At 36.5% G+C, this 25,007-nt stretch overlaps 1 long non-coding RNA gene across 1 annotated transcript; it reads right to left on the bottom strand.

The window, feature by feature from the left end:
* Positions 1-18,981: 18,981 nt before the first annotated feature.
* On the bottom strand, positions 18,982-23,393 carry LOC308229919. Its single transcript, XR_013958485.1, has 4 exons — positions 23,058-23,393; positions 21,075-21,216; positions 20,371-20,431; positions 18,982-19,238 (listed from the first exon to the last, which is right to left on the bottom strand). It is a non-coding gene; the product is annotated as an uncharacterized lncRNA (long non-coding RNA).
* Between the last annotated feature and the right edge of the window lie 1,614 nt (positions 23,394-25,007).

Raw genomic sequence — 25,007 nt, 5'->3', positions numbered from 1 at the left:
ATTATACTTAATTCTGTCCTCAGCAATACGATAGTAGGGAAAGTTTGCTTACCAGGGATAGCTCTCAGTATGGCATGACATGTGATCTCTTGAAGTACAATTGTCTTCAGATCTGAAATTGGGGAAGGGAAGCATTGCTTGTTGTATATATTTATTTCTTTAAAGTTTTGATACTGAAAGTAGAGCATTATTACCATCTATAGTTTTTCCAATACTTAGACTCATAGAATCATAGAATGGTTAGGGTTGGAAAGCACCCTTCTACTGATGGTTTCAAACCTTTACCATATCTCTTAAGAAAATGAAAGCTATTTATTTTTAAGATTTTATATAGCAAACAAAAAAAAAAACAAAACCAAAAAACACACATATTTGCTCTTTAAAATACAGTGGTTTATAATAATATATTATAACATTTCAAATTTTAATACCAGTGCTTTAGTGTAATAAAACTTTTAGTGATTCCCTGCCATGTCTTGTTCAGACTTAAGTTCCTCATTTACATATGTGATGTTCCCCAAGAGACAGACAAGCTTCAAGTTAATTATCCATATAGCTGTAAGAACTCCTGTTTCTTTGGTAAGAACTCTCTAAAAGAAAACTAACAGTTATTAAAAATTACTTTGGATTTCAAAAACTAATCAAATGGCATTTAAAGAGGCACTAAAGGAATACTTAAATTTAATATTCTTTACAGACTAAATAATATATAAACCATGTACAACTCTTATACAATTTGCAAATAAAACAATCACTAAAAACTAACAAGAAGCCCAGCCTTCAGTAATTTCAAGCACTACAAATACTCAGAAACAAAAAGCTCTTGAGCAGACCCTGCACTACTCCTTAGCATGTGGTCGTTTTACACGAAGGCAAAATTGCACCTGTTGAAAGCAGCAACACACTCCTTGCCACTTCCAGTGGAGTGGGATTGCATTACTAATAGCTCATAAAAATGTGGAGAGAATCATGTTCTTTAGAGAAAATAACAAGTGACAGAATACGTACTTCTGAAATGAAATGCAACTGTTGTAAAGACACCAACATGTCTCTTGTATCTCACCTACTATAATTACAGGAAGGAGCAACAAAGAAATACTGTAGGGTGTACGTTGTCACTTCTGACCAAAAGCATCTTTAAAGAACAGTTTTATATATCATGGAAAAGAGGAACAGAATAACTGGCGACTATAAAATGGATCTTAATTCTAACTGTTCTACACAGCTTCCACTCACATAACATCTTAATGCCTTCAGTATCTCTGAATCTCATTCTCTGTCATCTTCAGCTGCAGCTGGCAACTTACAAGTACAGATATCAGGTGAAATAATTAATCTGAGTATTTTACAATAAATGAACATGTGCATCTATTTCCCAGAGTCTCATGATGACTTGCATAAGAGGCAAATTCACTGACTGTCTCAAAATTATTACATGCATCCTATAATTAAGTTACAATGACTGAATAGAATGTGGATGCTCTCCTCTACACAGAAGACAACAATCTCATTCCACGAAGACCTTGGAGGTCATTCAAGAAGCAATTAGATGCCCTGCTATCTATACTAAAAAGAAAGAAGGCCGAGAGAGAATAGGCTTTCTTCTATTTCCTGTGGCTTCAGTGCTGATTCGGAGCTCACACATTCAAAGGAAGGCAAACAATATTAAGCCACAGAGCAACACACACAGAACACATATGTTTTATAAAAAGTTGGTATTATTCCTATCCAGCAAAATGGGGCAGGAAGAGTCATGTTTGTCATTTCACGGAAAGGCATTTGCTAACAGATTTTTGTCATTTAGTTTCTCTGCTTCACTGCATACAAAGTGAAAAGCACTAAGCAAACCTGTTGTCATTCCACTAGGTAAAGACAGAGAATACATGCTAATATCAGCTGTACACACATTCTGTGGTAAAAAACAAAAGACCTAACTTTTACATGTCAACCAACATTCTTCTATCATATGTAAAAAATTTTTACCTGGTATTTTCTGGTACTTTACATTTGATCAGATGTTCAGTTTATTGTAATGAAGATAGTTAAAACTCCATAACACTCACAGACTTTGGGAATGGAAAATCTTTCAATCCTTAGGTGAACATTGCTACCACTGACTTCAAAGGAGACGAAAAGATGTCAAATAGACGATGTCTTTCATGACTCTGAGATGATCACTTCTGGCTGGAATACAGAACAGTGTTGACAGACAACTGCAAAGGTAGTCATTTCCAGGTGCCCTCAGTCAGTGGAGGGACTCTGAGATGCAGACCTTTGCAGGACTGTGTGGAACTGGTTCTTCCAGGTGCCTCATTTATACTGGGGAAATCTTAGCTTGTAAAGCTTGCTTTCTATCACTTCTATAGTATTGAAGCATGAGGCAAACACTTCCAGAAAGCACCTTCTAAGACACAAGCAAACAGCTCACAACTCACTACCCTGTAATATTTCACTCATTCTTCCTTTTACTTTTTTTCCCTTGGCCTTCCTATTTTTAGAAGAACAAATAAACAATTACGGGATGAGTGGGGCAAGTATCAGTAATAAGGTAGGCTTTGCAGTTTGATCTGAACACTTGCCTAAATGAAATTCAAAGAACAATGCAAACCACTGGAAGGCTTGCCACTGGAAGATTTGTCTCATAAATAATGACTTGTTAAAAATACAGAGTACTTTATGACTAGAGAAAGTCATAGTCTTGGACTATCAGAGCGAGATAATTTCAAAAAGCAATTAATTCCAACCACACAAACTAAATTAATAAAGAAAATGTACTTCTGGTGTGTCTTTTATTTCCCAAATCTAAGCTTTTCTCCTCATTTCACATTTAAATCCACCTATACATTCAAGAAGAAAAGTCAAACTTAGAAAGACCTGAGTACTGGATTAAGTAGAGAAATATAGACATTAAACAACATAGAGCTATGTTAACAGGTTCTTTCAAACAAAAACAGAAGAGGAAATGCAGCAACTATCCTTGAAAGGAAGATACGAAATTAAGAGCTTTTCATTTGGGAGCCAGAAGAGGATGAAAAGTGATTACTGACAGCACTTCTGTTATCTAGAATACAGATCCAGGTGACCAGCAAGAGATAGCCTACTTTAAATGAAATAATCTGTCTTTCAAAGATCATGAAATTCTGCCTACTTGCTATGAAGACTGAAGCCGGATTTTCCTTAATCAGAACAGTGTGTAATTGCCTTTGGATTCTTGCCATTGTTTTCAGTCCATGCAGTAGTTATTTCACATGAAGGAACTGAAGATAAACATAGCTCTCTATGTTGCTGATCCTATTTACAACAGTCTCGATCCCATAGTGAAATGAGTTCAGACACAGACAGAGCACATTCTTGGATCTGCAACTATCTGGTATAAAATCTCCTGATTAATAAGAACTAGGTCCCATATCTGTTCCCTTGCATCATTTCCAAGACCATATCCCGCCACATCATCTACAGCAAAACAAGGCTAGTATCTGAATACCACAGCACTACAGTTTGAGTTTGTCTGGTAGAGAGTACTCAACTTCCGTGTTTTGTGTTTAAGGAGAACTGGAACATCTCATGCTGTATTTAAATTTACACAAATACTGATGGCACAAAAATTCATGCACTTCATTAATGTGAGATTATTTGGGCACCATACTCGAAAGGCAAATAATATATCCTGTCTCCTCCTTGTGGCACAGAGAGAGGTGGTCAATCAAAAAGGTGCTCAGAGTCAAACAAAATGGCTGTGTGGTGCTTCAGTGTTCAAGTTATGTGTGTTCTTTAAAAAAAAATTGAATGCCGGATAATGATTTTCTACACTGCTATACTATAGGTAAGTTCAAAAGCAGTCATTGTCAGTATGCTGATTGATGTAAAGCTTTCAGTCTCGAGGGGAAAGAGTATAGCACTTCCTACTGCTTGATCCATAAAGCAGCATTTACTGCAGCCCACCTTCCTGGTCTGTGCTGCATAATACATTACCAGATTATGGGAGTTAGGGAATTAAAAGGAAAAGAAAAGAATGGATGAAAAAACCCTGACCCCCTCCTCCATAGGTGAAATATTTGAGTCCCTGCCTCAGGGTATTGGAAGTAGGCAGTAATTGCCATCCAGATACCTACTACTCACTTTCACCTAAATATTTCCTGCTTCTGACTGATCAACCAACCTAAAATTTAATTGAAAAAGTTTTCATTTAACATTTGCATAGCTGGGACTGGAAGCATTCACTATCAGACTTACAGTATAAAAAGGGAGAATAGCATCATGTGAAGGAGCCCAAGTAAAATGGAAGAAATGAGAAGTTGGGGGGGGGGGAGCTCTTAAGGATGCGCACTTCAAGTTTCTTTTGCTAAGAACCAACAACTTGCTCTAAAAGTGATACTTAGTGAGCCAGGTACAGTGCCAGTTGTTTGATTCTGTATTTGCTACTTAGTGATCTCTATTTGGATTTTTGTAGGCATTTTCTCATGGCTGTTGAACAGAAACCTGCAATACTATCCACAGACAGGAAGGGGAAAGTATTATTGATCTGTGTTTGCTTTGATGTGCTGCTTTCTGGGAGTGAAAACCAATCCGTTACAATCAGATGCTGCACAGCCTGAATTATATTGAGGTTCCCATCAATATATAGAATATGTGGGAGCAAGTAAACAGTAGCCACAAAAGAAAGACTTCATCAGATTGTTAACCAACTCTGGATGTTGGTTAAAAAGGAAATTCATGTGGAATCCAGACAGGCCTCATTCTTAAAGGCTTTTTTGGGACAAAAATACAAGAAAGAAAGCGTTTGATATTGGAGACCATGCAGAGAAGGCAAAGAAGAGGATTTGCACTTTATGAAGCATTAAAATGACTTTTGTAATGATACTCTATCTGGAACTGAAATGCCCCATTTTAAAAAAGGAACGAAAGCAGCTGAGAATCAGAACTTACAAACCTTGCTGTCAGCCTTACAGATGTGCTTCGTTTTACAGTAGTACCTAAAAGTGGAAGAACACCAAAACCCTAAATCTTTGCTCACAAATATTTACAATCTGAGAGAAGAAACATGAGCACAAGCAGTCAACAAAAAGAAGAACTCAAAGGCAATGAGTGGAGACAAGGTGAACAAGATCTGAAAGACAAAAGAGTAAACAGATTGATAGGGTTGAGCAGATAACGTTCTCTCTGCCTCCTTAGAGCTTGTCACCATCTGCCTAACAGCCTTCGGGCAGGGTAGGCAAGCAAAGGCAAATATTGGTTACAAACAGGGATGGACATCAAAATGAGATTGGCCAAAGGCAGAAGCAAATGACAGAATGAAATTTGTTCAGAAACAAAGTCCTTGTAATAATTGAAAGTTTAACAATAAAACTGAAACATAAGTGTGTGTTTTACATATTTAAAATACATGTTTGGATCTGACTGTGCATTGTTGTGCATCTTGTTTTCTTCCTTAAAACTTAGAAACCATCTGTGTATCAAAACAGTACCAATTTTTGCAGAGACGCAAATACACAAAGTTCAAATGTTAGACTTGTGTAGAAATAACTGCCAGCTACCTCTCCCCACGAAGATTTCTCTACGTGCAAAGATGGTAAGTGTATTGCCAAGCCAAAAGTATTCCATGCATGATATTTAAAGCATAGGTACTGATTAATATGTGGATAAATAGTTCCTTTTTTAACGAAAAACAAACAAGATTTTCCACCTGAAATACCCTGTCATACCTGTGGGTAGACAACTTCCCCCACTGTTCAGTAGAATTTGAATTGTTTGCCTTATCTCTCACTGGCTTTGACTTTGTTGAGAAGAATGGAAGTGACGTTTGTCTCCTAACATAAACATGTATTAGTAAGCCATTTTTAGAGATGCAGGTTAAGTGAGGGACCATAAGGCACACATATGGGCAAAAACATTATAGCAATTTTAGTAACAACAAAGACTAGAAGAGAATTGTTACATTTGGAGAGAATGTGATTGAAACTTAAGGGATAAATTCTGGTACATGTCATTATTCTCTCAATGCTAAAAGAAAACAGCAAAATAATGACCTGTAATTCCAAAAGGGAGCAAAGAATCACACCTTCTACAGACAATAGAATTTCACCCCATACTCCTCTTTTGATTTCTACATGAAACCATACACCGAATAAATTCCTGTCACAGTTCTGTTAAATTTCCTATCACTGTAGCCAGTTATTAAATATCTAGGTTTGACAAGAGAAGTGACAAATAAGTGTCATGTGAGAAGCAAGTATTTTGGTAGTTTATTGACACAGATGCCATGTAACAACAATAAGAGCTGGATTCATTCAGATGGCAAAGACTTAAGGCTAAGGCTACACCATTTAAAGTGTTACCTGGCAGGCACCTGACCCCAGTCATGAGATGCAGAATATGTTTCCCTGGCACCAGCACGCTCTACAGTCAACAGAGTGAAGCTGCTTTGAAGAGAGCTCAAAAAAGCCCAAGGCTGACTAGAGTTGGACAGGAACAGAGCTGTGTCTGAACCTTGGTCCTTCTTAAAAGCTCAGGTACAGCACTGCCTTTGGGTTCCAGCCCCAGAGCTGTCACCTAAGGCCTGATGCATAATTAAGCATGGCTTTTTGCAAAATATCCTGGTGACCAGAGCACTTAGAGAAGACATACCTGTGTTACAGATTCTCCTCACCTTAAGGAGATTTGATCCACAAAATGCCAGACCCAACAAGAGTGCCCTGCCATAAAACTAGAGCTAGTTGCAAGAGCAAAGGAGGCTAGTGAGAAGATGCTCTCTAATCTTCTTTCCAGGCTTGACTACTGTGCAAAAATCTTGTCAAAGATTAATTTTTAATGTGTGCCAAAAGTGCAAAAATCTTGAAGTCAAAAGACAACACAGAACTGAAAGTCTAACTTTGAGGTCTGTGAACAGATGGAGATAGGCAGAGTCCACCCATGGATAGATAGGTGGAGTCCATTCCTTAGCCATTCATAGCATTTAAAAGAATTATTTATGAAACATGTAGTGGATAAAGATAGAAGCATCTTGGAAGCCTCCTTTTACCAATTAATGACCATTCTTGTATCTTTCAATATTCTGCAAGATGGAAGATGACAGAAAAAAAGATATACGACCAGGAAATTACCCAAACTGATATTTTTTTATTATTATTTTCAGTCCTAAGTGATGATAAAAACCAACACCTGACATGTTAATACCCAGGGTTTTGGACAAACTCTTCTGAAAAATTAACTTGATTGCACTACAAGTCCATCATACTTTGTAACTAAAAGATTTTAAATTATATAAAATTAGATAAAATTGCAGTATGCTCTCAGTACATTATTTTTTATTATAATTTTCAATTGATAAACAATGGGAAGGCAACAGAAATGCCTTCACTCTCAACTTCAGGCAAAAATGTGGAGGTAATGGAGAAGAATGAACAGAAGAGGAAAATGCTGTGACATCTCAGGGCTGGTTTTGACAGAAAGATTCCCAGCATGAATAGTGGTGTTGTAAGTAAAATGTGGAAGACTTTGCACAGATTCATAGTCAGTACAGCAGTAATAATGCTTGACACGCATTATTTTTAAGCCATTGGTGCGCCTATGCAATGTGTTAAGACAATGAACTTCCAAGTCCAATCAGAAGATGTCACAAACATTACCGCTGCACTCCGTAACACACAGTCGTTAGTCGGAGCGGGCCTCCGGGAGACTTTAAATGAGTGGTGGAGTACAGCAGCAAGGCAAGAGAAGCCCTCAGAGGTTCCAGCTCTCTGACTTCTGTCACTATAACTTGGTCTGACCCAGAGCCAGCAAAAGCTGCAGCTGCTGCTCTTTCTCACACTATCTGTAAATAAATGTGCCCTGTGCATCTCGCAGGTCCTTGTTTAAAAAACAGACAAACAAACAAGAAGAAACCCAAACATTTTTTTGTATTAGAAAACAATATGTTTCTTGTATTCTTTTCTAATCACAGATTTTACTTCAACAACCTTCTTTTTTCACTGTCTTACAATATTGTACACCATCTCATGTTAAACCCAAGTGAAATCAATATATACACGTGGCTTATATGGACCACAAAGTCTCTCTGCATGTGCTCTCTGCTGCTCAGATTACATGGGCAGTAAGGATAATAGAATTTCCACAGCTTTTTCACTTTACATACCTATTCCGGATTCTTTAAGGGTCTCTGAGGGACTGGTTTTAAGCATGCTATTTAATGGCCTGTAGAAAATACAAATCCACTAATCTAATTTTAAAAATGCCCACTCACCTGGGCACATGAAGTTATTTGAGAAGTATTTTTCACCAGAATATGTACGGTAATACTGCAAATGGCCACAGGGAATTTGAAAACACAAATTCAAAATGCCTGTTGTATACAACCCCTGCATAGATGGAGCCTGATATCGTTCCCTGTTCCCTATTTAAAGTTACCATTAACATATACAAAAGGTAAATATTTTCAAATTACTAGGTATCCCTTCTGTCCTTAGAGGGCCAGAGTCCATAAGCACCTGATTTAGATCCATTCTCCACTAGCACACAGCTACAGCATCAAGTTCAGGCACTGCAATATATTGAATGATTGAGGATATCAAGGGGTGAGCTTTAAGTCTGCAGGGATTCTGAATTTGCAGGCTCTAAGTTAGTTCAGCTCTAACTTATGCTCAGGTTCAAATATATATTTATTGTAAAAATGGTTCCAGAGTACGTAAACACTGAAAAAATTTAGAATGCATGGGTTTTGCATTAGTTGTCTTCTGAAGACTTTGATAGTGCTCTTCAGCTGGAGGGAGCTTGGAGGCCATCAGTCACCATTTTGATTATAGTTGCAAGGCATGGCTAGGAAATGCTGGACTGAGTAAAGCCCTGAATATATTTTACTGCTGCGCACTAGTGGGCATTTATTGCACAATATTACTTCTCTCTACCGCAGTACTTGTATTTATACTAAGAAGCACTACAAACTAGGTGGTAAACAAAATTACATAGAAGCCTCACTTTACATGGACTTTGCTGCTTACATACACGAGGATGCCCTAACAAACTTAATCTTTAATGCTTTATTTCAAACAAAACATCAAATCTTCAAACAAATGCTATTCTGAGGGCTAAATTCAGCAACTGTTAAAGGTCAAATAGGTTTATCAATTGCTGTTACATCTGTGGCTGAAAAGATAATGACCAAATCCCTTGCTCTTCTGCCAGTCTCACCATAGCTCAAACAATAAACCAGTCGTAATAGATCCAAAAAAACCCTGCCCTCACAGGTCCAAACCCTTCAAGTCAACTCTTCGAACCTGCTGCTTTTAATGATAGTTACAGATCAGGGCCAAATTGTGGACATAAGTGCAGGCATTTATAGTTTAAGGCAATGCCATTCACTGCTTCTCAGAGTGTGTTTTAGCCAGAAAAGGTTTTATTCAAAGCAAACCTAATAAAAGGGAGAATGACAGGAGTGAGACATGGCACCTCCTCCTTCCACAAAGGATGCTTCCTTGCTAGCAGAATCCTCCTCTCCTTCTCTCTCCCTCAGTTTGACAACTGCAGAGTGCAAGACGTGCAAATCATCCTTCCCCTGGTGACATCTGTCTCCCCAAAGAGCTCCAGAGGCAGTTACTTGTGATAGCTTTGGAATCTGTCATATGATTAGGTGAATATCGAACAGTCTGGGACTTCATTCTCTTAATGCTAGTTCCTGTGACTCGCATTTGATTGGCTACTGTCCTGGTTTTGGCTGGGATGGATATAATTTTCTTCCTAGTAGCTGTTGCAGTGTTGTGTTTTGGTTTTAGGATGAGAATAATGTTGATAACACACCGATGTTTTAGTTGTTGCCGAGCAGTGCTTACAATAGGTTAAGGCCTCTTCTGCTGCTCACCCCACCCCATCAGCAAGCAGGCTGGGGGTGCATGAGAAATTGAGAAAGGACACAGCCAGGACAGCTGACCCCAACTTACCTAAGGGATATTCCATATAACATTGTGCTCAGTATGGGAAGAAGGAATCAAGGGGATGACTGCAGGGTGTTTAGCTACCTGCTGGGTTAAAACACGACAGCTGGAATTAATGCAATGTATCATTTATTTATTTATTTAATGAGGGGGAAGGGGTGTTGGGATTTTGTTTTGTTTTGTTTTGTTTGTGCTAAGAAAGGGAAGAAAAAGGCTGAAACAAATTTACGCATAGGGCTTTGAGTTTGGGAATGCCTTCCCTTTCATTTACTGTACGGTATATCCATAACAATCAGACTGCATTTTCCATTTATGCATCTACTGGAAATATTGAGTTTTCATTGTGAAAAGGCTGATGCTTATGAACATGTAAGAAAGCTTTATGTGCCACTTCTCTGCAAACAGAGACTTCAGAACAGTCTCATTAACGAACCGCAAAGGAAAAAGGGAGAAAGATTTTTTAAAATAACAGCTCTCCTAAGAAATGACATTTAAAAGGAGGACTGATTAATATCAGAAACAAGTCAAAAGAGTTAAAGAAGTTTTAAGTATTATCTTTTTCAGCATGGCTATCAATAGGAAGCTGACAATAGTATTATTGCTATTTACATATTGGTAACATGCTGGTATGAATTTGCATAACGTATTGTGGTTCTATGCTCTAGGGACTTGCATTGTAACATATTGGTGCTTAATGAACTCTGAAAAAATTGATTTTCCACAGAGTAAATTAAGGAATGCATTATAGCTGTTAAAGCAATCTTAAGGGAAATCTGAGGCTTCCACTGCAGCACCGTGCTTAGTAAGTAATAAATTACATGTTATACTTATTTGCCTTAATTCATGCTAATTTTGTCCAATTAATGTATCACAGTAATTCAGAAGCCTGTCACAGGAGAGCTAATTATTTATTGGATTTTTGTGTTCAGCTCCCTAGGAGTCTACTAGCAAACAAACTTGCGACTGTCTTTCTGTTCGGTCCACAATGACATTCTTATGTCTTACTGTGGGAAGAAAACGAATTTATTATTTCCTGGTTTCAGTTATGAAAATGGATCGTTATTCATGTAAGTTAGTTTTTTGTTTACAAACTGATGTCATGTCATGACAGACTGCCATACGGTTAGGATGAGACCCAATGTTTTTCTTCTTCGCGTAAATGCCCAAACATGACATAAGTCTTATTAAAGACCATGGCGGTACTTTTCACAACCTGAAAGCTTCTGCCAAGTGTGTGTAAAGTTCAAGAAAAAAACCTTTCCCATTCTTTTCACTGAAACCTATATTTTTCAAAACCCGCTGGCTTGAAAAATCAAGCACAATGTGCCCATAGCAATTGATACTCCTTCCCAAAAATAGATTTTTAACTGTGGCAGAATGTTAATTCACAGCAAAAAATGAATTATTTATGAGATTAATTTGTGCAATTCATACCTATAAATAATATGGCAGTTGCTAAATAATTTGCACAGAGTGATAAGATGCAGACATCACAGTTAAACAATAAGAGTCACCAGCTGTGAAATACCCACTATCTGCTAGCATTCTGTCATGCACAAGCATTTACAGAAAATTATTTGTTGGGGGTGGAAAGTATTAGATCTGATACTTGGCTTCTTCTCATGGGTAGGGGGAGAATACTTGTCAGTCGATTATTGTCTTCTATCCTACGTGGAAAGAAGTGATATTTCTTTAAATGTATAATGCAAAGTGACGGTACCAGCAGGCTACATAAAATCATGTGATGTAACCTGCCATAATATGATGCACATGACCGACTATGTCACAAATTTAAATAGACTTATTTTAGAAGAACTGATGAAAAAAAAATAAATCCCTACTCCTTTTCAGTTAGTTGCCATTGATCTGTTTGCCTATAGCCAAATGAATACCTGATAGTTCAGTAAACGTTTCTGAGCAATATACTATCTTACACTTACTGAAGCTATTATTATCACTTAAAAAGCATCTATCAAGTACTTCATAGTTTTCTACCATTGTTTCTCAATCTGTTAATTCCAAGCAAACATTTAAAAATTCAACAAAGAACTAGTTGTCCGGTCCTTGTTTCTTAGAAAACAGTTGTTTAATGGCATTTAGAATTTGAAATTGTTGTCTTCATTTTTCTTCCTTGATTTCTCCACTCTGGAAAACATAAAGCCTACCCTCAATATTATACCTGCCTTGAATCCCATCAAAGACAACAGGGATAATGACCGAGTTTTACCCTTAACTAGCAGCTTTATTTCCAGGCTGCATTACCTGGACATTCTGGACAAGGGGCAGAATATAGGCACCCCTTCCAAGGGTGGGAACACCTTGTTTTATGAATGGTTCAGAAAATGGTGTGAATTATAAAAAACAGTAATAATCAACAAAGAAAACCCAAGAATCAGGAAGAAAAGACCTTAGGACAATCACAGAAAATTCTTCCTGGTAGCAAATGCATCAGTTCTGAAAGCCCACTTGCCTGAAAATATTCATAACTTTTTCTATCTCTCAATCCTTTTTTCCTGAGTAGTGTGCCTCATTGTCTATATGGAGAAGTTTAAATAGCCTCTCCTCCTGAGTCAAAACCTGCACAAAAATGAAAGTCCTCTAAAACACTAATCATATGGAACAGGTGACAGAGTGTTTGCATTGTAAAGATGACACACTATGGATATAAAAGGTAAGAAAAAGCCTGAAATTTAAAACAACATCTGGAATCCCTAGTTGGAATGAATGTTTTAAAGGGCCCATGTTTACTCTCTTGTTAAGCTAATATGTTTTCTTCTGCTAGATGTAGCAGAAACTTATAAGGTAACTTTTGTATTACTTTAACCTAATATAGAAACTTTAAAAATACCAAAACACCCTTGGAGAGGGTAGGCTGGCAATAAGGAATTAGATATTTATTAGAGACTCCATTTGTAACAGCTTTGTTGATGTTTGCTCCTTCCTTCCAAGCCACTCTCCTGCAGAACCCAGCTTCACAAGGAGGGTAGGAGGGAATAGGTTTTGTAATTTCCCAGTACTTCCCTCTGGTTGTGCCATCTAATAAATGCCTTGGTTTAAAATCCTCTTCTTTCCATGGAGGCAGCTGCTTTTCTGCTGGTTATTTCATTTGTTCCTCTTATGGACATTCAGAATATGACAAAAGAAATCAAGTTTCAAACACCTTGTACCACAGAAAAGTATGGAAATCCTGAGACACACAGCAGCAAGTAGCAAGACTGCTACGAACTTCAACAACCCAAGAGTTCATCAGTAGTCTTTTGTTACAATAAACACCTGAAGACGATAAGTTCTGGATGCGTAGCTTTCCCAGTTCCAATGTATGTTGTTATTCTTCCTGACAGTTGACATGTTCTGATACACCATTTCTTTCTAACACAAAGACAACTCCTTTCTCTACACCTGGAAAACCTTTATCTTGCTTCTTTCCCATCCCATGCCCTCCCACCAGCTCCGTGGCAAAGATCCACCAGCAAAGGGTTTCATATCTCTCTTTTCAGACTGATGAGACTTTAGTGGTCTTTCATCGCTCAACGAATGAAGAAAAGCTTTTCATGAAAGCTGAAATATCTATTTAAGATCACCTCCACAATGCAGATTTTTTGTGTAATCATTAGTAATTTCTGTAATGCAGTGTTTCTTGCCATACAAAATCTGTCCTGCCATGCCAATAGGCCACCTTTGTCAGACCATAAAAGATATTAAAAAAAATAATTAAAAAATTACCAAATTAAAAACCAAAAGCAAGACCATGGGGTTTAAGCTCCCCACTGAAAGCAGCATCTTCTTTCTTCTCTCAGAGGAAACAGAGAAAGGTTTTACAGAGTATAGAGATATACAAACCAATCCTGGTCTCAATGGTTTCAGAACCATTTCAATGCTGTTCAAAATAGCTGCATTCTTCATAGCCACAGCCAGATGCAGAGCCAGCAGAAACATCCTTCTGACAGTTCATATTATCATGGGCAAGATCAGTGCAGGTATCACTAAAGTGAAAGATATAGATGCATTCATAAAACTGCAAGCTTATACAAATAGCATTCATTTACTCACTACATTCAGAAACAGATTATTTAAAGAAATGGAGGGCAATGATAGCAAGACTTTAAAATGATAACTAAGCAGCACCTTGGCCTCAATTACAACACTAAATTAAAGCAGAAATCATATAAAGAAAAAGGTGACCCAACTCTCCATTAATCATAGAATGACATAAACCACAGAGGTTGGAAAGGATCTTCAGAAGTCATCTAGTTTGACCTTCTGCTCAAAGTGGGTCTGTTGGATCAGGCTGCCCGAGTGGTGAATGATTAGCTTACTGGGGCATAATGGAAATTAGAGATAGCTAGACAAGGAAAGAGGTTACTAGTTTGTTATAGAGTCAATTGTAGTAATAGGGAAGAAAAGGGAAAGGAAACTGAAAAACTGCTAAAAGAGTCAGACTATGGCTACAAATAGAAGTTGCAGGTGACTATACACCATGTTTGTTGCTCCCATGTTGTCTTACAACACAGGTGACTGGAGGAGTTGTGCTAAGGAACACCTGCTACAGATCTTCACTTTCCTTCTTGCCTGTGGTCAATCAAGACTAAGAATATCCACAACTCCACTTCCAGGACTCACTCATGACCAGGTTCTTCATCCTGAGACTATGAGCTGCTCATAAGTGCCTGTCACATGTATATGACTCTTATGTTCCTGTTTTATGACCCCCTAACACTAACAAAATGAATTATAACTATTTTTCTGTAATTCAAAAGGTGACTCTCCAATTTTATCCAGACTTTGAAAACAAGTTTATTCTTTTCTTTTGATATCATCAAGCTGGTTAGCAGAAATAACAAAAGTTCAATACCGTGTGGATTTCCTGGTATTTTTCGTCTATAGATTCTGGTATACATGTATGTGCATTTGCAGGAGAGAGGAGAGAACACAGCCATTGCTTCTATAGTGCTTTCTGCTATACTTGCAGTTGCTGACTTCCTACAAAACTCTATTTCTCACAAATGATGGCTGTATATGTAAATACAAGACCTGCAGTAATCAACTTTGGAATAGTGTTCAATAAAATCACTTTCAAACAGCCCAGTTACACAAGTGATGCCTCCTGATGTGCAATTGACCCCATGATCTATTGGAGGCTTGCAACTCCTGCTGCTCAAACAAAACTCCTTTTTTTTCAGCACACTACTGCAGTTCACTGTTGTATTTTGTAAGTGGCTTATATTGCTCTCTGGAATTAACAGGGGGACCACTTTGAGATCTTCAGGTGAAACATACTATAGAAATGCAAATAAACTACTAGCTTATTATTTCATGCAAAGGCTGCTGTATAGCTATACCCTGCCATTACATTTACTTTGCATGCCTATCAGTATGCACTCAGAGATTGATAGATGATGGTTTTATAATTCTTAAATACTTTTTTGATATCCTAAACCTATAGAGCCTTCAGACATTTTGTTCAGGAGATTTGGAATATTTTGCTACTTGAAATAAAAAGAGCTACAATTGGCAGGGTTTTAAATCCAAACATTTAAGGCATTGATTTTACTTAGTTTTTCTAAAGTAACTCCTTTAGGAAATTGAGTGCTACATTGCTAATTTTAACTTTATTCATTTTAAAGTGCTCGAGGATACTAGCACAAAGGGCACTGTAAAAATTGCGTTGTGCTGTATTAGGTTTGAATAGGATGAGTTATAGAACTGTTGGAGACTTTGAATTTGCAGAATTTACTTATTACAATGCTTATAATACTAAAGGTTTCTTACATATGCATTTTATGTTTGGGATTTTTTCTTATTCATAGTGAATTCCTAAAAAATATCTACTGTACATAGTCTGTCACTAAAGCTTTATAATATTTTATAGTGCAATACAGCTGCACGAAAATGTTTTCTAGATGTTGTTCACACCTACATAAATATAATTTAAAATACAAATGTTCATTGCATAAATTACAGTGGAAATTAATTTTTCATGCAACAAATCTGTAAAATATTTCCAGTGTTGATTACCCTGCAATGGGATTTTTCTTTTGCAATATGATAAATATGCTCACCTCCTATAGATATGAGTACAGAAAGCAGAAATCTGTCTGAATTTTACATAGTGAGAGTTAAGTGGATGTGTAATCAGAGTAAACAATGCAAAATGAAATACTTTGTATGTCTTTTGAATTTGAAAACATTTTTATTCTAAGAGATTTGGATATTTTTGGTCTACCACAGCACAATTAAATGTACGATAAAAATGTAACAAACATTGGGCTCATTTTTGTTTGATAATTATAAAAAATTGTTCAGGACTCTATAGTTGGTTGCAGTAAAAATTGGTTCACATTACATTAGTATTTAAAACAATAGTATAGTTTAAAGGTGTATTCTCTTATTAGTATTCTTTAAAACACTACATGTCAGAGTACAAAAATGTGAAAGATATTGCAAGGATTCTGATTTTTCCTCTCTGTTTTCCAGTGATTTTCCCCAATCTCATGAGTAATTTAGCATTCACTGCAAGTGATAAATATCTAACACAAGCAGGCACAGAATTACTTTAAAAGCAATAAATAAAATTTGAAAAATACCATAAGTTGAGAGGGAAAAATAATCAAAAGTATTCAAAAAGGTAAACATTGTCTTTGGGAGAATAAATGGAACATTCCTTAATTGCTTTTTCAAGACCAGTGGAAAATATTCCTCACACACACAGTGGGGTTTTTTTTCCCCTGTCTCTCAACAAGGTATAATTTGTGAAGGGGAAACTGGTCTAGAAAAAAACAAGGTGGATGAACTTAAGCAATGTTTTAATAGATATACTACCAAACTTCAGCAGGTCACTGGGGAGACTGATGGATGGAATGTATGTTATCACTAACATCAAAAAGAATAGATCTATCACAGAAAAGACACCCCAAACTATTTAAAAATTTAAAACATTATCTCTAGCATTTTTATTCAAAGGCTTTTTGGAACAATTGTGTTTGGTTGCACACTTCTTTGACAATACAAATTTCCCCACAAACCCTCCCTTCATGGTCAAAGTACTAGTTGGGCTTTTAGATTTCATGTATAACCACATTTGATATATGCTTCAGTTCTGTTAAAGATATATGTGCATTAGTGATTATAAGCCATCCTAGCTTTAAAGGAAGAGGGCAATACTGCAGCCACCCCAAAGCGAAAAAAAGAAATCCTAGCAAAGTCAGGCAATGATATACATTTTTACTTTGGTGTCATCTATATGAAAATCCATGTTTAGCACAATAAAACACACACTGTACAATATTATGTTTTCTGCCTGAGCCATATCTAAAAGAAATTGAAACCCATAACGATCTTCTCATTGGTCTCCATATTTCTTGGAGTATGTCTTTTCCTTCCTCGCTCAGCCTAGTGAAATTTGTGGTTTTATCATCACCCACTTGTTCAGTGCCAATGTGTGGTAGGCACTTTATTAATGAACAGAAAGTGCAGTGTTTCTCCTACAGAAAGAGACCTGTTGACTTGAATAGCACAGGGCCTCTATAAACTTCCAGTCTGCAACATGTTTGTGGCAAAACATGGCCAGATTGATGTGCCAGGAAGAATGTAAATGGCAGCAATCAGTAGCAGGGAGGCAACACAAACCAAAAGCATCACCCAGTCATGAACAGGTATGTAGTATCCACAACCTTCTGTTCTTCTGAGCTGAGAAGATAGGTAGACCAGACTTTCTGGAAGAGATAATAACTGCAAATTTGTTAAAATTCTGTGATAACCAGGAGGGGTAATTAAGACCTGTGATGTGTTAAACAGCTCTAACTGTAAAATAGTCTGATTAATCTAAATTAACATAGCCTAATAAACTACTTACTTTTCCAGCAGTGAAGTTTGAGTGGGTTAGAAAAGAAGAAAACTGTTTCACACTTCTTATAAACTGTACAATGGCTGCACTTTTTATTTAGAAAATAGAAATTTACATACAAGTGGAAAGTGTTTCTCATCCCTTGGGAGAATAATTTTCATTAAAATACTCTTGAGTTTCTGTTGAAAATACAAAACTTTGCCGAGCAAGCATGAAACAGTTATTTAAACAATGTGTTGCTTTTTCCATCAAAAGAACTTTAAGTATATTAAACTTTATTTTAAGAGTTGCTTTTCTGGAACAAAACATTTGTACAAAACAATCAATGTTTACAATAAAATCATTCATGTTGGTTGAATTTAGCATTTTTTAATATATGAATTAGGCTTGAAGTTTCATTCTCATTTATTTTGGGCTAGATTAAAACACATACCGCTTTTACTCTTCGAATTAAGATACAATACTGTATCAGGGTATTGTAACAAAATCATTGAAATATATTTGTGGTCAGAATTAGTCGGAAAATTTCTCCCATGGAAAATTTCAAATAGGAAGTAAAATGTAAGGAATGGAAATATTTTTATTTGGAAATCCTGTCATAACGTCTGACAAGAGCTGTGTTCCAAGTCTCCTTCACCAGGAGTGCGGGTTTGCATGATCAAGATACTATACACAAAATAGTAGCCTTTCTTAGTTAATCTGGGTAAAGAAAATCCCCAGAAGATGCAATGTATCTGGGCAATCCAGCTATCCATTTCTTACAGGCAGCTGAGAGCAGCCTCACAGTCACAGGACGTGGTCGTCGTGGGGGATTTTAATTTCCCTGATGTTTGCTGGAAGGACTACTCAGCAACCCAGCCACAGTCCAGGAGGTTCCTCCAGTGTATGGATGATAACTTCCTCATCCAAATGGTGGATCAGCCAACCAGGAGAAGAGGAGACTGCGGGGGGACCTTATTAGTGTATATAAATATATAAATGGGGAGTGTCACGAGGATGGAGCCAGGCTCTTCTCAGTGGCAAACAATGATAGGACAAGGGGTAATGGGTATAAACTGGAACACAAGAGGTTCCACTTAAACTTGAGAAGAAACTTCTTCTCAGTGAGAGTGACAGAACATTGGAACAGGCTGCCCAGGGAGGTTGTGGAGTCTCCTTCTCTGGAGACATTCAAAACCCGCCTGGACACATTCCTGTGTAACCTTATCTAGGTGTTCCTGCTCTGGCAGGGGGATTGGACTAGATGATCTTTTGAGGTCCCTTCCAATCTCTAACATACTGTGATACTGTGATACTGTGATACTACAGAGACAGGAAAGATGACCTACTGCTCTTCTAATTTCCACACTAAAAGCACCAAAGTGGCAGCATTCCAGCTTTCTGGCATGTGGTTCAAACACTGGTTGTAATAGGAAAAGCAGATCTCTTCCACGAATAAAGAAATGGCTTTAGGTCACAAACTCAGCTGGCCACTGAAAACAAAAAAGAATAGTGAAACATAACTTCTCACACTCCTCTGACCCAAGACACTCTTCATAGTGAGAGCAGTGGTCCCATCCTCTAAAACAGATTGCATATACTGCACCCAAAAGCACATATTTATCTCCACGGACTCCCAAATATGTTGGGGTAGCTCATTCTGATATAGCTCTCCAATACTAGGTGAGATCAATGCCAACTCTGGTCTTCAGCCACACACTGTTCTAGTAGAAGGAAAGAAAAGAAAGGAAAGAAAGTCTTCCCTTGGGCTAGGAAGTTGCTTTTTCTCTCTTCTCCATGCCTCCATGCTATTTCACAGACTGATTGTTGGATCTCATTTAGGAGAATTTCACACCATTTTCTGAAGAGTGATGAAATGGAAATTTTCTGTCCTATTCTCTGTACTTTCATGCAGCTCCCACAGAATTTCAGCTATCAAAGCTAAACTTATATTTTTTTAAAGAAAACAACACAACAATCTTGTTCCGAATAGGGGTTTTAATTCAATTTCCATGTTCAGCTCACTGAAGCAAATAACAAAATTATGTATGTACTTTTTGATGTATTCCTTCACTTTTAATTAATTTAACTGAAATCATATGTGAAATTTCAAGAAATTTCAGCCTGTGGTCTGTATTCACATCTCAAATAAAACACTTTAAATTTATACTGACTTCTTTGAAGTTAATGAAATCAGTTCAGTGTAAATGACAACAAAGTCTACTTTATGACCCTAAAATTCTCCTAGTAGAAGGACTCCATCTGTAATTGTTCTTTAAATCACATTACAGTGTAGGCATACAAATTTCTTGCAGAAACCCACTTTTGAACTTTACGTTTTCTTTAAATTGCAACCTTAGTGAGAGAATTTTGTCATATTTTCCCATCAAAACATGCATAAAAGAGATGAATGAATCAAACTTCACAAGTGTAAGTCAGCAATTATATTTTAAAACCTTTCAATGTCACGAATCAGCTATTCTTACACCTATACAATTAAAAAAGAATAGAAAAAGGCTGCAAAGATCTGGAGAGATCATCTAGTTTACCCTTTACCCCAAAGGTAAAGGTGTCAGCACTTGAGAGATTAACTACAATACACAATATAGCTTTGGTTTTACCTACCACAATAAGAAGTATTCAGAATGTCCCATCTGCAATATTTTTGGAAGTCCAGTCCAGGAGCCTAGATATATAAAGACAAATGAAATGAGTTACCTAAATGTTTGTATGCTCAACTTCAGCTGGAAATTATTTATATTTGCACATAAGGCCTCACCTAACATCCACTAAAATCAATATGGATTACTTTACCATTAACTTACATGGGCTTTAGAGGGATCCCCTATCAAACCCCCTATGTGGAATATTTATTTGCAAAATTGTAAACATACAATGTTTCATACAAACATGACTACATAAAGCTCATTCACTTGAAATTTTGATCCATAAATGGGCACAAATCAGCATAAATGTCTGAAGAAAATTTCTCCAGCTAAATTGAAGCATTATTCTGAAGATCAGAACATATTAATTATATTCTATATATTGCACTATAGAATATAAGGATGTTTCCCCCTCTTCTTGCATACTTTTGTTGCATATAACTTCATACACCTGAATAACTAGCAGTTTCTTCATGCAGTTCTAACAACAGCTCTTAACAAGGCTACAAGGACAACTCACATGAAAAATTTAGAGATCTCTATAGAGAATCTTTAAAAAACACTAAAGCTTTGTTTTACTTGTTTCTTGAACAACAGCCTTTTACCATTCTGAGTATTTGCTACACAATGGAGATGTTAAGTCACCCTCAGACTGTACCTTACCTTTTACTGTAAACCTCTTAGGCAGTGAATTTACATTTCATGTCCTTCCACAGTGCAGTTCACTTGGAGACAAAAGCAAGAGGAATTTGTTTCAGTTGAGCTATTCCTTTTTAAAAGACACTTTCCAGCTCACTTGAAGAAGCTGCCAAAAGGGAAATCAAGGATTAAGATTAGCTCCTTTTCTTTCCCCAAGATCTGAAAGACCAGCAAGGTCATGGGGATAAATTTATCTGTCATTGATTAAAGTGTCACTAAAGTATTTCGTAATTGGTGGACTGTCAACAGTAGGACAGTCCTACACCTCAAATCTTCTAATTGTACAGTCTTTCAACATGCCATCATTAGATCTTAAATTTCTCCTATTGGAAACTGCTTCCAAGGTTTACACTCTTCTAATCACTGCAATTGAATTTGTGTTGCTACAAGAAATAAAGACTAATTATGTTAGTTAATTATGTTAGACTGGGCATTCTAGACACAGTAGTGAACTTTTAATTGTTTACATGCTGCTCAAATCAGTTGTTATTAGAGATGCATATGACCAGGAAATGTTTTATCCAAATATTTTAAAATATAGTGCTAAAAATAACAATAACAATGGCTTTTCTTTCTATGTTTTTGTACTTTCATATGTACTATAATGACTAAATTAAATCTTACATAAAGACTTTAAAGATGATTACCACCTTGCAATACAGGTGCAAAATTATTTTTAAGCAAAGGTGGACTTAGTCACTGAATCATAGCCTCACTATTAGGGAATCTATTCCATCAAGAACTTGTGATGAACTTTTTGGCTACCTCTTTACATTGCAGAAATGCTGGAAAGCATATAATAAGTTTTTAATACAACTTTCTACTCTATTTGCAGCCCCTGAGCAAAATCTCATCACAGAGGAACTGCTGATATTCATGGAGCCCAAAGATTCAACTATTTTTCTTGTTTTAAAATGGAGAAGTGAAGTTAAAGTTCTCTCCAGCATATGCCTTGGCGCTAGGGAAGCAAAAAGTATCAACTCCTAGTGTGGTACTACAGCTGTTTTCACATTATATTCTCCAAATCTCAGAGTGACCTATTTCCAGGTCTTTTAGATAGCAAAGGCTGGTTCCTTGGCTAAAAGCTGTACCAAGGTCATAACTTAGAAAATCACTTTAGTATTCACTAGGTTAAAGCATACTATATATTACTTGAATTTACATTAACATTTTCAAAATTATTAAGCAACAACAAGAGCAGAGCTAGAAGATTAGTTACAAGTAAAGGACAGAACCCTATTGTGCCTCTCTCATGTTTTGTAGGGAAGAATGTAATAACTATTCATTCTGTCCAGCATATGATTACCGAATTCTTTTTTATAGAGTGAACTATTATGAACCAATTTTGGATTTTTAAAATATATATATGCAAATTTTACATAATATAATGGTGACAGTACTTAAAAAAAAATAATAATGTATTCTTTAAAAAATATTGCAAGCAATTAATAGAGTAGGTTTCCATAAGTTCTTTCAAGATCTGGGACCAGATCATACAAGAAAGATTTCAGCAGTGGAAAATATTATCATTTAGCATATCTTCCAAACTGGGATGTTGTTTTTTGTCTCTGGCAGAGATCTGCACTGAGCACTACTGTCAACATTCCCACTAAGAAGAATACTACCAAAACAGATTTGGATTGTCTAAGACCTACACAGGGGACAAGGCTGCCTATGGGGGTCTTTACCTTAATACTGGCATTGGGCCTAAGCCTTGATTTAAGTTCCCAGGCAACAGATCTATTAAAGCTATATTACTAAGGTTCACACTGCCCCTGAAAGCTTTATTAAATGATTATTTCACAGCATGGAGGGAAATCCATTGAAAATTAATATGCAGCATCAGCCAGTCATGGCTCAAAGATGAGATATGTTCTTTGTGTCATAAAAGTAGAATTTGCCAAATAAGAAAGTTCAAGTGAAATTCTTCTCATTAACTTTACTTGCCTAATCTGATTTCTCAGACTATAATCAATGAGGAGAAATGGACATTTCTAGAGTTCATTTCATCTTTCCTCTGTCTTAGAAGGCCAGTCTTGTGTAGGATACATTTCCCTCTGGAAGTGTCCCGCTGCTTCTGAAGACCACAGAAGTATCCCTTCTGCCTTACCAGAGTGGCTGAAGTTAAACAATATGAACCCCAGCTTATGTGAAAAGAGTAAGATTTGATGTATCCATCTGACCCATGGGATTCTGGCAGAAACAAAAAAAACATCTTAAATATGTACAGGATTTAGTCTATTAGTTTATACTTCTTGTAGAAAACAATTTGAGACAGCTAATACCAAGTAAAATCATGCCCACACATATTTCTTCCAAGAAATTGTCCAGAAACAGTTAATTAGCTTCTACAGTGTTGCCACAGTCAAACTGTCCATATTTTCTTGTCTAAAAACACAATTACATGCTTTATGAATGTGACTTCTTTAAACAACAGTTGAGACCTCTAAATAATTTAAATATATAATTTAACCTTAACAAAGTTTGTCATTTTACATTATTACACTGCTAAGAAATGTAATAATTTGGATCACACAGTCCTAAAGTTAGAAACAATTAAGTAAATGGGTAAATTCTCATGCTGACTTCAATTAATTTGGAAGGTGAGGGATAAGAGCCCAGGCAGGCAGCTCCTACCCCTGTGAGCACCAGGTGGCAGTCCGGCGTTGACTGACAGGTCTTCATTTCCTCCTGCACTCCACAGACCAAAAGCTTCCCTTGTCACAGTACTCGTCTCACTAGCCCTGTTCTGAAAGTCTTCTACACTTTTCTATCTGCCAAATAAATATATTTATCCTGGGGACTGATACTTTTTGCAGAGAATAAGATTAGTGTTTTTCATAAACACACTTAACACCTCAGTGATGGTAAAATGCCCCAGAATTTCCCTCATACAATTCATGTTTTTACAAACTAAGCTCTGAATTTTGCTGGTAGACCAGACCGTACTAGCATGACCCAAAAGTTTAAATAACCTACAAAAGCATGTACAGGAAATATGAGGCATATAAATCTTTTATTTACTAGGTCATGATGTTTTTCACAGCACACATAACAAAGATTGGTTGAAAAGTCTGTTACTCCAAAAAAACCCAAAATGAAACAAAAAACCCCCACAAACACATAAAATCTTCACAGCTCCAAATTAACACTTAAAAAAATACTGCATAAGAGCTATGCACACATTGCAACACAATACACATACGTATAAGACAGGTTGAACAAGTGTAAAACCAGTATCTTTGTCAGGAAATTTGATGGTTCAAAAAGTCATGTTTTGGCTATGTAAGCTATTACACCTTACAATCTGACAAGTTGAACTGATTTTATATATCTTTTCTTGCTAACCTCTAGAAGAAAAATATGTTTTGTTATATATAAAAGCAAAAATTATATTAAGATGTACACCAAATTTCTCAGACATCTATGGATACTACCCTACTTTGTAAACTCATCATTGCATCATTTTGATTAGTCTGGTGATCCATTTAATGATTGAATTTTGTTAACAATGCAGCTGAAAACAACAAAAAAATGAAAGGAACAGTAAAAATCTTATAACCTCCCACATAGTGAAAATCATCTTTGTAATATCAGAAAAGCAAGTTTTATTAACAAATAGAAATGTTTCGCTGGAAATTTACTGCTAAATTCTATCTATATAAACATGCAAGTCATTCTTACCGACATGAGCTTTTCTGCTACACCAAGGAGTCATTCTTTCCACCTTGCAAAATTCTGTTTACATATGCAGGTAGCTCAAGTTGGTAACAAAAGGACCAATGAAAATAATATTTTAAGTAATCTATTTTTCATTTGTCCATTTTGGTAATTGGTTATTTGAACTGCACAATGAGTGCTCCCTGTCCTCATCTTTATGGAACCACTAAGGGACTT

This window comes from Psittacula echo, assembly GCF_963264785.1.
Source record: "Psittacula echo genome assembly, chromosome: 1".
NCBI classification, from domain to species: domain Eukaryota; kingdom Metazoa; phylum Chordata; class Aves; order Psittaciformes; family Psittacidae; genus Psittacula; species Psittacula echo.
This window is presented reverse-complemented; position numbering and strand designations above follow the sequence as displayed.